General features: G+C 46.0%; 1 long non-coding RNA gene across 1 annotated transcript; it reads left to right on the plus strand.

Moving 5' to 3' along the window:
• Positions 1 to 11,547: 11,547 nt before the first annotated feature.
• LOC131490911 (uncharacterized) lies at positions 11,548 to 13,345 on the plus strand. The gene is made up of 2 exons (XR_009251262.1): positions 11,548 to 12,029; positions 13,214 to 13,345. It is a non-coding gene; the product is annotated as an uncharacterized LOC131490911 (long non-coding RNA).
• Positions 13,346 to 13,799: the final 454 nt, after the last annotated feature.

Consider the following 13,799-nt stretch of genomic DNA (forward strand, 5'->3'; position numbering starts at 1 on the left):
TGCATACTTTGTGATGCCCCCAAAACACCTGCAGTGATAACATCGAAGATTCCTGATCACAGATCCTTACGCCAAATATAGCGAGAGCGAGAACCTTTAGGATATTGTGAGAATTACCACGATGTGACACAGACACACGAAGTGAGCAGACGCTGTTGGAAAAAATGGTGCCAACAGACTTGCTGGACTCAGGGTTGCCACAAACCTGCAATTTGTAAAAAGCACGTGCTCCGCCAAGCACAATAAGGCGAAGCCATAAAACGAGGTGTGCCTGAACGAGCGCAGAGCGTCATCATCGTGTGATGTTGGAAAATGAGAGCGAATCTGCTCGGTGGCAAATCTGTATTTTGTGAGTATCGGGGTTTCAGGAATGCGGGGTGATGCTCCGGGACACTCAGCCATCGCTTTCAGAAACAAGATTCTAATGAGTATGTTTCCTGGTACCAATTTGTTACACGCTCTGCAAATATTGTTTGGAGTGTAATAAATAAGGCAGGACTTAACAGAAAACTGTGCACATGACAGGCGACCATATGGAGGTTACAAGACAGAATTTAAAATTTTAAAGGACAAAGCCCTCACGCTTGTGTACAGCAGTTAACTGCAGGACTGAGAACCATCTGCCATGACTCACTCGTCTGCCCAGATGCGTATACAATCCTCGATCTCCCCTTGGTTTTTCTCGGTTCCCTATTCCAAGGAGAGGAGCATCTCTTCCATAATTTTCTCATTATGTGTTAATGTTACCATAATGTTCTCACCATGTCGCTGTATTTCCGTATTTGGCTCAAAGATGGTGTGGTGGGTGTGTATGTATCTCAGCCTGCTTTCGGATTCTCTTCCTCTGAGTGTTAGTTTCTCTGTTCGGGCAGGGAGCCAAGTGTCTTTCCCCTTTTGTCTGTTCTAGCATCACTGCATCTCCCTTGGGAGGAGGCCGGGGACGCAAGGAGAACCACGAACCATCTCATGGTCGGCACAGCTTTCTTTGGACACAGGGCACAAGCGCACGTGCCAAAAAGATGCTAGAATTTCTGTCCCCGCCCGGCGCTTCCTGGGCAAGTTGGATGAGTCCCTTCATCTACTGAGAACGGGTCTCAACAAGTCCCAAGCATTTAGCATTTCGTGTTAATCTCCCTAATGCCACGTTGTTCTCCTCAGAGGGAGACTTAAGCTAAAAACACTAAGTCAAAGCCAAAAGGGAGTGTGTGGGGGGAGAGGGGGGCGGCCAGCAATTATCTAAGACATCTGCTCCCACATAGGAGACCACCCATCGGGCTCACTCAGTGAGGGGAGATGTTCATCTTAACCTCAGCCAACTGAGTGTGGGCTTCTGTGTCATTTTACTTGCACGGCTTAAAACAATTTTCTAAGGCACCACCTTCCTGTGATATTCTAACAAACACAACTGATAAACTTCCACTGACATCTAAAGAAAGGGTTTGAGCTAATTTACATGTCAGGCCACAGACAAGAACTCTGGGACCCTGGTTAAGGGTAATTCCAAACGTTTATTTATTTAAAAAAATGTTTTAGGGGGCGCCTGGGTGGCTCAGTCGGTTAAGCGTCCAACTTCGGCTCAGGTCATGATCTCGCGGCTCGTGAGTTCAGGCCCCGCGTTGGGCTCTGTGCTGACAGCTCAGAGCCTGGAGCCTGTTTCAGATTCTGTGTCTCCCTCTCTCTCTGACCTTCCCCCGTTCATGTTCTGTCTCTCTCTGTCTCAAAAATAAATAAACGTTAACAAAAAAATTTAAAAAAAAAATTTTTTTTTAATGTTTATTCATTTTTTTGAGAGAGAGTGAGCAGGGGAGGGGCAGAAAGAGAGAGAGACACGGAATCCAAAGCAGGCTCCGGGCTCTGAGCCATCAGCACAGAGCCCGACGCAGGACCTGAACTCATGAACCATGAGATCATGACCTGAGCCGAAGTCGGAGGCTTAACCAACTGAGCCACCCAGGTGCCCCTATTTATGTATTTATTTAAATGTTTTATTTGTTTTTGAGAGACAGAGAGACAGAGACAGAGCACGAGTGGGTGAGGGGCAGAGAGAGAGAGGGAGACACAGAATCTGAAGCAGGCTCCAGGCTCTGAGCTGTTAGCACAGAGCCTGACGCGGGGCTCGAACTCACAAACCGTGAGATCATGACCTGAGTGGAAGTCTGGACACTTAAGCAAGTGAGCCACCCAGGTGCTCCAAGGGTAACTGCAGACCATTGTCCATTTCCTGGTGACCAGTGACTGTCCAGCTCACGCTCTGTCCTTGATGCGTGGCCGGGCAGTGCGGCTGCTTGCTGCTACAGCGGCTGAACGGCAGTGAACAGGTGTGGCCACACAGTCTGGAGCACCTCCTACTTAACCTCCTACAGGACACGTTTGCAGCTACTGCCTGTTAGGATCGGTTGAGAAATTGGAAATTCCCTTATTGAGTGAGAACTCCAGTTCCAAGACCCTTTATCTCCTATACGTATTTATCTTTCTTAATGTGCCCCAAATTTTCCATTTGAATTCAAATTCTCTCACCCTCGTTTGCAGCTAAGGAAACTAAAGTCTGGAGAGACTTTCATGAGACCACTCCTACCAAAAATGATTGTACCTTCTTTTTATGCAGCTTCAAACCTGCAAGAATTAGCCCGTCCAATGAAATTCAGGGCAACATTTCAAACTAATGCCTTAGGACTGGACACCTGCCACCAGGAGGGGAGTTAAGATACAGCCCAGCCTGGCAGGACTTTGCCTGTGAGTGTCCTGTCCACTTTAGCACACCATGGCTTCCTCCTCTAGACACGTGAATGACCGTTAGTGCCCTGCCTTCATTCGGACATTTGACTATTTCTAATCAATCAGGTGTTACTAATAAATTTTTTTCCAAAATTTTTGAGGCTCATGAGAAATAATGTCATTAAGTGGAGCCTGAGATGTTTCTGTAGCACACACACGCATGCCCCCCCCCCCACGCACATATTTTCAATTAGTGGGCACTATTTTTTAAGGCAGTTGTAAGTTTACCAAAAAAACTGAGCAGAGAGTACAGAGAGTTCCTATATATTCCCTTTATTCCCTGCCCTCTGTCCGTATAGTTAGCATCTTGCTCTGGCATGGTACATTTGTTACAACTGGTGAGCTAATATTGGCACATTATTATTAAAATCTGCAGTTTACATTAGGGTTTGCTCTTTGTATGGGACACTTCTTTGGGTTCTGCCAAATGTATAATGTCACCATTACATATCACAGGATGGTGTCACTGCCCTAAAAGTCCTCCGCACAATACCTACTCATGCCCACCCCCAAATCCCTGGCGACCACTGATCCTTTTACTGTCTCCATAGTTTTGCCTTTTCCAGAGTGTCATAGACTTGGAATTCTACAGTATGTCACCTTTTAAGAGTGGTTTCTTTTGGGGCGCCTGGGTGGCTCAGTCAGTTAAGCGTCTGACTTCAACTCAGGTCATGATCTCACCATTCACGAGTTTCAGCCCCAGGTTGGGTTCAGTGCCGACCGCTCAGAGCCTGGAGTCTGCTTCGGATTCTGTGTCTCCCTCTCTCTCTGCCCCTCCCCTACTCACATTCTCTCTCTCTCTCTCTCTCTCTCTCTCAAAAATAAATAAACATTTTTTAAAAAGAGTGGTTTCTCTCACTTAGTAATATGCATTTAAGGTTCCTCCGTGTCCTCTTAACTGTGTCTTTCACAGATCAGAAGGTTTTTTTTTAATTATTTATTTATTTTTTAATTTACATCCAAGTTACTTAGCATATGGTGCAACAATTTCAGGAGTAGATTCCTTAATGCCCCTTACCCATTTAGCCCATCCCCTTCCCACAACCCCTCCAGAGACCCTGTTCTCTATATTTAAGAGTCTTTTATGTTTTGTCCCCCTCCCTGTTTTTATATATTCCCTTCCCTTATGTTCATCTGTTTTGTATCTTGAGGTCCTCATATAAGTGAATTCATATGATATTTGTCTTTCTCTGGCTAATTTCACTTAGCATCATACCCTCCAGTTCCATCCACGTAGTTGCAAATGGCAAGATTTCTTTCTTTTTGATTGCCGAGTAATACTCCATTGGATATATACACCACATCTTCTTTAAAAAAATTCTTTTAGCTCTCTCTCTGTCTCAAAAATAAATACAAGTTAAAAAAAAATTTTTAAAAAAGGGGCGCCTGGGTGGCTCAGTCGGTTAAGCGTCCGACTTCAGCTCAGGTCATGATCTCGCAGTCTGTGAGTTCGAGCCCCACATCGGGCTCTGGGCTGATGGCTCAGAGCCTGAAGCCTGCTTCCGATTCTGTGTCTCCCTCTCTCTCTGCCCCTCCCCCGTTCATGCTCTGTCTCTCTCTGTCTCAAAAATAAATAAACATTAAAAAAAATTTATTTTTAGTTTTTTTAATGTTTATTTATTTTTGAGAGAGACAGAGACAGAGTGTGAGTGGGTTAGGGGTAGAAAGAGAGGGAGACACAGAAACGGAAGCAGGCTCCAGGCTCTGAGCTGTCAGCACAGAGCCCAACATGGGCTCAAACTCACGAGCCGTGAGATCATGACCTGAGCCAAAGTCGGACACTCAACCGACTGAGCCACCCAGGCACCCCTAAACCACATCTTCTTTATCCACTCATCTTTTGATGGACATTTGGGCTCTTTGGAAGGTTTGTTTTCTTAAGTCCTTCTTACCAAATTTTCCCTTCATGGATCGTGCTTTTAATGTCTTAAAACTCATCACCAAATCCATAGGTCCCCAAGATTTTCTCCTATGGTTTCTTTTCCAAGTCTTACAGTTCTGTGTGTTACATTTAGGTCTGCAATCCACCTTGAGTTAGTTTTGTGAAGGGGGTAAGATCTGTGTCTATATTTGTTTTGCATCTGGACGTCCAGTTGTTCCCATACCATTTGTTATAATGTCTGTGTCTAGGTTCAATTTTTTTAAGGGTTTAAATTTTGTTTTAATGTTTATTTTTGAGAGAGAGGAGAAACAGAGCATGAGTGTGGGAGGGGCAGAGAGAAAGGGAGACACAGAATCTGAAGCAGGATCCAGGCTCCGAGCTGTCAGCACGGAGCCTCATGCGGGGCTTGAACCCGCGAACCGTGAGATCATAACCTGAGCTGAAGTTTGCTGTTTAACCGAGTGAGCCACCCAGGTGCCCCTAGGTTCTTTTTTTTTTTTCTTTTAATGTGGTTCTCCAGTTGTTTGAGTACCATTTGTTAAAAAGACTCTTTTTTCCTCTTCTCCACTGAATTGCCTTTGCTCCTTTGTCCCAGGTCAAATGACTCTGTCTGTGAGGGTCTATTTCTGGTCTCTTTTTCTGTTCCACTGATCTATGTGTCTGTCACAAAGACCACACTGTCTTCATTCCTGCAGCCTTACAGTAACACTTGAAATTGGGGTGATTTCAGCCTTCTGACTTTGTTTTTCTTCTTTACTACTGTTTTGGCTATTCCGGGTCTTTTTGTCTCTTCATATAAACTTTAGAATCAGGAGCTCAGTCGGTTGGGTGGCTCAGTCGGTGGAGCCTCGTACTCTCGATTTGGACTCAGGGCATGACCCCAGGTCAAGTCCCACGTGAAGCCCTGCACTGAGCCTGCATCAAACCCCATATCCAGCGCCATGTTGAGCATGGAACCTGCTTAAGATTCTCTCTCCCTCCCTCCCTCTGCCCCTCTCCCTAGCTCGAGCACTCTTTCTCTAAAATAAAAAAATAAAACAAAATAAATGTTAGGACCAGTTTGTGGATGACTACAAGGTAGCTTGCTGGAATTTTTATTGAGAATGCATTGCATCCATAGATCAACTTGGGAAGAACTGACATCTTTCCGATATTGAATGTTCTTGTTCACCAACACGGATTATCTTTCCATTTCTTTAAATTTCCTTTGATTTCTTCCACTGGAGATTTGTAGTTTTTCTTGCATAGACCTTGTAGAGATTTTGTTAGATTTGTATCTAAGTATTTCTCTTTTTTCAGTGCTGATGTTAATGGTGTTGTGGTTCACCTCCTCCCAGCTTTAGTGAGGTATAATTGAAAAAAACTATATATTTAAGGTAAACAACTTGATGTTCTGACATGTTTACATTATGAAGTAATCATCACAAGCTAAATAATATACCCATCACTCGCATAATTACCATTTTCTTTTCTAAAAATGGTTTTTTGGGGTTTTAAAAAAATTTTTTTTTAACATTTATTCATCTTTGAGAGACAGAGAGAGAGAGAAAGAGAGAGTGTGAGTGGGGGAGGAGCAAAGAGAAAGGGAGGCACAGAATCTGAAGCAGGCCCCAGGCTCTGAGCTGTCAGCACGGAGCCTCATGCGGGACCTGAACTCACTGGCTGCGAGATCATGACCTGAGCTGAAGTCGGACACTCAACCGACTGAGCCACCCAGGCGCCCCGGTTTTGTGTTTTTAACTTCAAATTCCAATGCTTCATTGTTGGTATATGGGAGAGCATTGAATCTTACATAGCATCCTTGTATCCTGCAATCTTGCAGCCTTCTTTAATCACCCAACAGCTCCAGAAGTTTGTCATTTTTCTTGGTCAATTCTTTAGAATTTTCTACATAGACAACCATGTCATCGTGAACAGACACAGTTGTATTTCTTCCTTCCGATCTGTATACCTTACCCCACCCCACCCCCGGCTTTTTTTTGTCTCATTGTCTATGAGATATTTTCAGACCATTATATAACAACAGATAGGATTATAGCTAACAATGTGAATCCTTTATGGCAAGATCTATGCCGTTTGAATATAAGTTCTAAATGCATCTTCTACACATTAGTTAAAATTCTTAAAAACAGAATTTCTTAGAATTTATGTATCCCTACAGCCTACCACAGAGCCTGCTAATGGTAAGCACTCAATGAGGGTTTAGTGGGAATGAATTGAGGAATTAAAAATATTAATGTCTATATCCAGGATCCCAGCAGAAAATAGAATTTACATCTGATGGTTCAAATCTAAAGACTTGAACACAGTGGCTCTTGACCATGGCCGTCTACTAGAGTCACCGGGGAGCGTTCACATTCCCGGTGCTTGGGGGAGGGGCCAGGCTTTCCAGGTGATTCCAATGGCCAGTGAAGGCTAAGCATCAGTACAGTAATGACAAGTCTACTTGTGGAAATGTAGGCAGGGCTAAGGAAGCCAAACCAGATATCGACACACTTATTTTCTAGGTGGAGACACAGAAGCTTGGTGAGAAGTCTCGAGCTCAAGGTGATAGAGGTAGTAAGTGTTCAAATGGAGATTCAAGCCCGGAGATGTCTTATTCTCAACACCAAATAAAATAAATATTTTGCCATCCAAAATGAGTTTTTCTCTGGAACAAAACAAGCCCGAAGTTTAAAAACCCCTTCGAAGAAAGCACAAGAGCTCCTCCCCTTAAAACCAGACCAAATGGCTTAAGGTCAAAGTTCTCTTTGTGTTCTCAAATGACTTATGGCCTGAAATAAAACCTGTCTAGTTTCTGTGAACAATACAAGACATATGATGCTTTCCCCTCTCCTCCGCAGTTTGCAAATACAATTGTATCTGGACTTTTCTAGAAACAAATTAAATGGAAGCCAGAATGACAGACACTAAATCTGTGGGCTGGTGCCCTGGGAGAGAGGACCCAGTGTGGCTGGGGGAGAGGGTCCGCAGGGTGGGAGAAGACGCTGACCTTCGATTAGAGCAAAAAGCCTGAGCGACACAGACGTGCAAACTTGGTTTCTTTCCACACTGCTGGAGATCATCAGTTCACCCTAGCTGTACCTCATAGCGAAGGACTTAATGCAGATATATTTTCAATTCATTTGCTACTCATTGTTGATTAGACTACATAACCTCTAAATCTTCTGGAACTCCCAGATGCCTCTTAAAGTGAAGCGGCCTTCTCGGGCGCCTGGGTGGCTCGGTCGGTTAGGCCTCTGACTTCGGCTCAGGTCATGATCACACAGTTCACGAGCTCGAGTCCCGTGTTGGGCTCTGTGCTGACAGCTCGGAGCCTGGAACCTGCTTCAGATTCTGTGTCTCCCTCTCTCTCTGCCCCTTCCCTGCTCGTGTTCTGTCTCTCTCTGTCTCAAAAATAAATAATAAACATTAAAACAAAAAAGTTATAAAGTGAAGAGCCCTTCTGGTTTTGTGTAACAGTGATAGTGTTCTTTTTTTTTTTTTTTTGATAGTGTTCGTTTTTAAAATCTTCACGCTTCTCAGAATTCCCTCTCAACTCCCAAAGTCGTTCCATTTTGTACATGCTGTGTGTCCCTGAGCTGTTCATGCTGGGGCTTCTTCCCATGGCAGAAGGAAAGATACAACTGCTAAGGTTTTAGGTGCAGCGCGCACCCCACAGCTCACACCGTGCCCGTAACTGCCGGCTAACACTTGGTCTAGTTGGGTTACCCGCCTGGACGCCACAGGCACCTGAGTGGACATGTCCTGTCCTGCCTCAGCCAGCTCCCGGGGACAGAGAACGGAAGCAGAAGTGTTTGTGAGCACACGTGTGCTTTGGCTGGGGGTTTATTGTTTTGTTTTCCATGCAAAATATTTTCTAAAAATGACTCTGAATATTTGTACTTTTATAAGCATAGCTTTATAGCCCAGTTCTTACCCTCTAGATTGTGTGGTTAAATATTATAATATTTCATAATCATAAATGAAATTCAAGTGTGACACTTTATATGGAAAATTCTAAAATGTACCTAAATTAGATGGGTTGGGACAGTTTAGTATGTGGGAAATATCATACAGTTACATAGATTGAAAACTATATCACATCAGTCGGTTAAGCGTCCGACTTTAGCTCGGGTCATGATCTCGCAGTTCGTGGGTTCAAGCCCCTCGTCGGGCTCTGTGCTGACAGCTCAGAGCCTGGAGCCTGCTTCCTATTCTGTGTCTCCCTCTCTCTCTGTCCCTCCCCCACTTGTGCTCTCTCTCTGTTCTCAAAAATAAACATTAAACAAATTTTAATAAAAAAAGCTACATCGCAGATACTAAAAATGTTTATTTAACTTTGATCAATAGATGGACCAAAATCAAATGGAAAAGAAATGGATTTCACATTAAAGCAGCATCCAGGCTGAAGATAAGGAAAACTTTTTTTCAGTACCATGCAATTGGTGAAGGAACCAAGTTAAATATGTATATGCCTTCCCTGCCTCAAGTTATTTATTAAGAAAATATATCCAAGTATTGATCTACATCCTGTTATGTTATGTGAGTTTAAATTGAATAAAATTCAGGATACAACTTAGTAGAGAAAAGTAGACTATGATTTAAAAGCACTGAAGAAATGTGTGGAGACAAAAAAGAAGGAAGGAAAGGAGGGTTGCATGAAAGAAGGAGGGAAGGGGCACCTGGGTGGCTAAGTTAAGCATCCAACTCTTGATTTCGGCTTAGGTCATGACCTCACAGTTTGTGAATTTGACCCCCACATCACTCTCTGCACAGACAGTGCAGAGCCTGCTTGAGATTCTCTGCCTCCCTCTCTCTCTCTACCCCTCCCCTGCTCGCTCTCTCTCCCAAAGTAAATGAATGAACATTTTTTTTAAAGTTTAAAAAAAAAAAGAAAGAAAGCGGGAAGGTGGGGAGGGAGGGAGGGAGGAATGAGGGAGGGAAGGAGTGTGATGGCTAATTTTGTGTGTCAACTTGGCTGGGCCAAAGGGTGCCTAGATATTGGGGCAAACATTACCCTGGGTATTTCTGTGAGGGTGTTTTTGGATGAGATTAACATTTAAATTTATAGGTGAAGAAAGACTCCTTAACATGGGTGGGCCTTATCTAATCAGTTGAAGGCCTGAATAGAACAAAAAGACCAGCCTCCCCCGAGCAAGAGGGAATTTTCTAGTAGATGGCTTTCCACGTCACTGGCACCACCAGCTCCCCTGGGTCTCCAGCCTGCCGGCCCCCAGTGCAGATGGAGACTTGTCAGACTCCATAATTGCCCGAGCCATGTCCTTATAATAACTCTCCGCACACACATCCTGTTGGTTCTGTTTCTCTGAGAACCCTAATACCCCATCATTCTCATTTGGAAAAAAACACACAAAGTCGTCCTGAGATCCTCGAAAGCGAAGCTTCTGCAAAAACCTCGTCCCAAACACACATGCCTTCACTTTACCCCCGAGAGAGGCAGCCATAAAAAGAGAAGTTTTAAAAACCGAATGGAGGGGCACCTGGGTGGCTCAGTCGGTTAAGCATCCGACTTCAGCTCAGGTCATGATCTCGCGGTCTGTGAGTCGGAGCCCTGCGTTGGGCTCTGTGCTGACAGCTCAAGCCTGTTTCAGATTCTGTGTGTCCCTCTCTCTCTCTGACCCTCCCCCATTCATGCTCTATCTCTCTCTGTCTCAAAAATTAATAAATGTTAATTTTTTTAAATTAATAAAATAAATAAAAACCGAATAAGACGTTAGGAAATGACTCTAAGACGCTAAGCTGTACGGAAGCCTCCGCCGCCCGCTCCCTGAGCCCACAGCCCCACACAGGCCTTGGAGGGTGCCCAAGGCAGCCGCCTCGAACGTGCTGGATCTCTCCTGACAGAGCACCCGCGCCAGGAGGTGGGTGATGCCCGGAGCGTCCCCCGTCTCCCCGAGGCTGGCACGTGCTTCTCGGCCGCCCTGGGCACCGGCACCTCACCTTCCGCGAGGATTTCCTGCGGGTCTGCGGCCGGAGACAGAGGCTGAGCGTGGCCCAACAGCAGGCACCCCTTGCTTTTCACGAACCCGCAGTCCGTCCAGACTCTCAGTTGTGTCCGGCATGTGGTCATCCTCCTTTCTGTTTTGTTCTGTAATTAATAAACTATTTTTTAGAGCAGTTTTGGGTTCACACAGCGCCCTCTGCTGCGGCCTCCAAGCACTGCGCCCCCTTGTATTTGCCGGGCCCACACCCGGCGGCGATGGGGGAGGGGGAGGGAAGGGGAAAGGCCTTGTCTCCCTAAAGCAGGTATGAAGCGAGATCTACTCTACATCAGGCACCCTTCAGGCACTGCGGAAATCGCAAAGTTAAACAGAAAAGTATTTTTTGACCCTATATTCTCGTTTAACAATCTATAGTAAATAATGTCAGGGATGATAGCAAAGAAAAATAGAGCAGAAAAAAAAAAAGTGATAGCGACTGAGGGCCCAGCTGGTCACCGAGGGCCTCTCTCTGTTAGTGTGTTTCCGAAGCTGGTGTCGGCACTGGCCCCCGTTGATGTCGAACAGATCAGAGGGAACAGCATATGCGAGGGTCCTGAGGAAGAGGCACAGGATAGTGAGTGAGTGAGGCCTGGGTGAAGGAGTCTCGGGGGAGGCCGGGCCCCCTCAAGAGCATTGTGCTGCCCACAGGGAGGCCCCGCTTGATTCTGGGTGGGGCGGGAAGCGTGGGCTTCCACACGGTCCCCTCACTGCGTCTCCGGAGCCTCAGCTCCCTTCCCTCGGGTTTGTGGGTGTCCTGGGACATTTGCGAGGCCGGGATGGGTGAGGCCGCCATGCCTGAGGGAAGCCTCTGTTTCGGGAACATGTTTCCTTCCTTCTTGGTTCCCTCAGGGCCTTCTACCGCACCAACTGAAACTCTAATTCTCCCTAATTGTAAAAGACTTTCTATGACCTATGAAATATACTTCCATTCTTCTGGGTGGTGGCAAACACTTTATTTTCTCATCCTCCCAGGATGCAAGAGAAAATATTTACATTCCCTTTTTGCTGAAGCAGCAAAGCCATCAGGTTTCCCAATCTGGAAAGTCCCGATGTGCACGTTTGGGCCTATGCTGGAGACGCCAAAGTGAGAAGCGTGGCCTGCGTCGGAGCAGAGTTTCCAGTGCCATAGCCGGTGTGGCACGTCTGGGACATGTCTGAGCCCCGGCCGCCCTGGCTCTGAAAGGCCTAGAAGGAGCTGGAGGCGGCTCAGGAATGCTGAGATCCGGAGCTCCTCTGCACACTCACTGACCTGTTGCTACGGTGACGGTGACGTGCAGAAGCAGTGACACCCGCCTGAGCTGCAGCCCTGTCCACAGAAGGCAGAGAAGAGAGAGCTCAGCCCCGAGAGCCAAGAGCCGGATGGGAAGTCACCTCGTGTCCATGGACAGGTAAGAGGATGGAGATGACGTGGGATCTTCGTGCAGCACAGTGTTGTTCGGCCTTGAAAAATCAGGAAATCCTGCCATATGCTGTAGCATTTAAGAACGAGGTTTTCACTGGGAAATTTACACCACGTGTTACTGGTCCCACATATGCCCCAGTGCACAGAGGCCTGAGTGCCCCCAGACCCCTTGTGCTCTGAGCCTCCGAGCCCAGAGTCTGTGTCCCCATCAGACACACGGACGCCAAGGTAAGCTCACTGATATGACACTTGGGTCACTTTAGTCTAGAAGCCAGCCAATTTCTAGGCCAGCAGGTTGAATTTTTAAAAGTTATTTGTTCAGTTGACCGGTTGTATCTTCACCTAACTTTTCGAATTTATTGATGGCGACAACTTCATCTCTTCTGAGGCAAATTACGTGGTTTTTGTCATTTGGTAATGAGAACAGTGTGGCTTATAACACTTCTGGCCTGAATGCTTACCAGAAGGATACAAACTGAGTTCAGCCCCAGTAATTAGGTCAGCCTTTACGGTTGCTGCGTTTGCCTGCTCCTCTTTGCTCGGCTCAATTTGATACTTTCGAATTTGTCTACGTTATTCAACATACGTTTTAAAAAAGCCATCCGTGTGTTTTTAAAAATTTTTTAATGCTTATTTTTGAGAGAAAGAGAGACAGAGTCTGAGCGGGGAGGGGCAGAGAGAGAGAGAGAGAGGGAGACACAGAACCCGAGGCGGGCTCCGGGCTCTGAGCTGTCAGCACAGAGCCGGATGCGGGGCTTGAACCCATGAACCCCAAGATCATGACCTGAGGGGAAGTCTGACACTCAACCGAGCCACCCAGACGCCCCAAGGCTGTAATCTTTTAAACCAGTTCTTGAAATCATCCACTCTTGCTATATCTGTAGGTTCAAATCTTCCAATAAAAAGTGTAGAATTTAGGGGTGCCTGGGTGGCTCAGTCGGTTGAACGTCAGACTTCAGCTCAGGTTATGATCTCACAGTCTGTGAGTTCGAGCCCTGCGTCAGGCTCTGTGCTGACAGCTCAGAGCCTGGAGCCTGTTTCAGATTCTGTGTGTGTGTGTGTCTCTCTCTCTCTGACCCTCCCCTGCTCATACTCTGTCTCTCTCTCTGTCAAAAATAAAATAAAATAAACATTTAAAAAAGTGTAGAATTTATATTCTTTTTATTACAGGAGTATGGGGCCCAGAGTCCTTGGAAGCCTGTATCTGAGAACCATCTGGATCATATTATACATTGATTTGTTCTTGGCTTTGAAGATGGTTTTAGTGTTGATGCAACCTCATTAAAAGTATCTGCTAAAACACTCTGGTACAGTCTATGTGCCTGGCGTTTGAAACCCGCCCCAGCAACAAAAATGCCCTTTGCATAATGCCCCCATCAGCTTATGGTGCACAAAAATGTAATCACAGGCTCGAGTCGCAAATCATTCATTGTAGCACCTGAAATCTTGTAAAGAGATGAAGAAAATAAGAATGTTTACTTCCTTGGCTATTTAAACTCACTGGTCCTTTCGAATGGATTTCCCCAACAGGACTCAGGGGACCGCAGCCCACCGGTTTGCTTGGTGATGTGAAGGGGAGAGTTCCTGCCTAGCTCTGGCCCTTCGGGGGGGGGGGGGGGGGGGACGACCCAGCTGGCAGACTGCGTCCCAGAGCCGGGCTCATACGTTAGCTTCAGTGGCAAGTGCCCCGTTATGCCGAATGCCCTTGTAAAGGGAGGCTCCCCAAGTGCATGTAACACAAGTCTTCACAGCAAGG

Source organism: Neofelis nebulosa, chromosome 12, assembly GCF_028018385.1.
Source record: "Neofelis nebulosa isolate mNeoNeb1 chromosome 12, mNeoNeb1.pri, whole genome shotgun sequence".
In the NCBI taxonomy this organism is placed as follows: domain Eukaryota; kingdom Metazoa; phylum Chordata; class Mammalia; order Carnivora; family Felidae; genus Neofelis; species Neofelis nebulosa.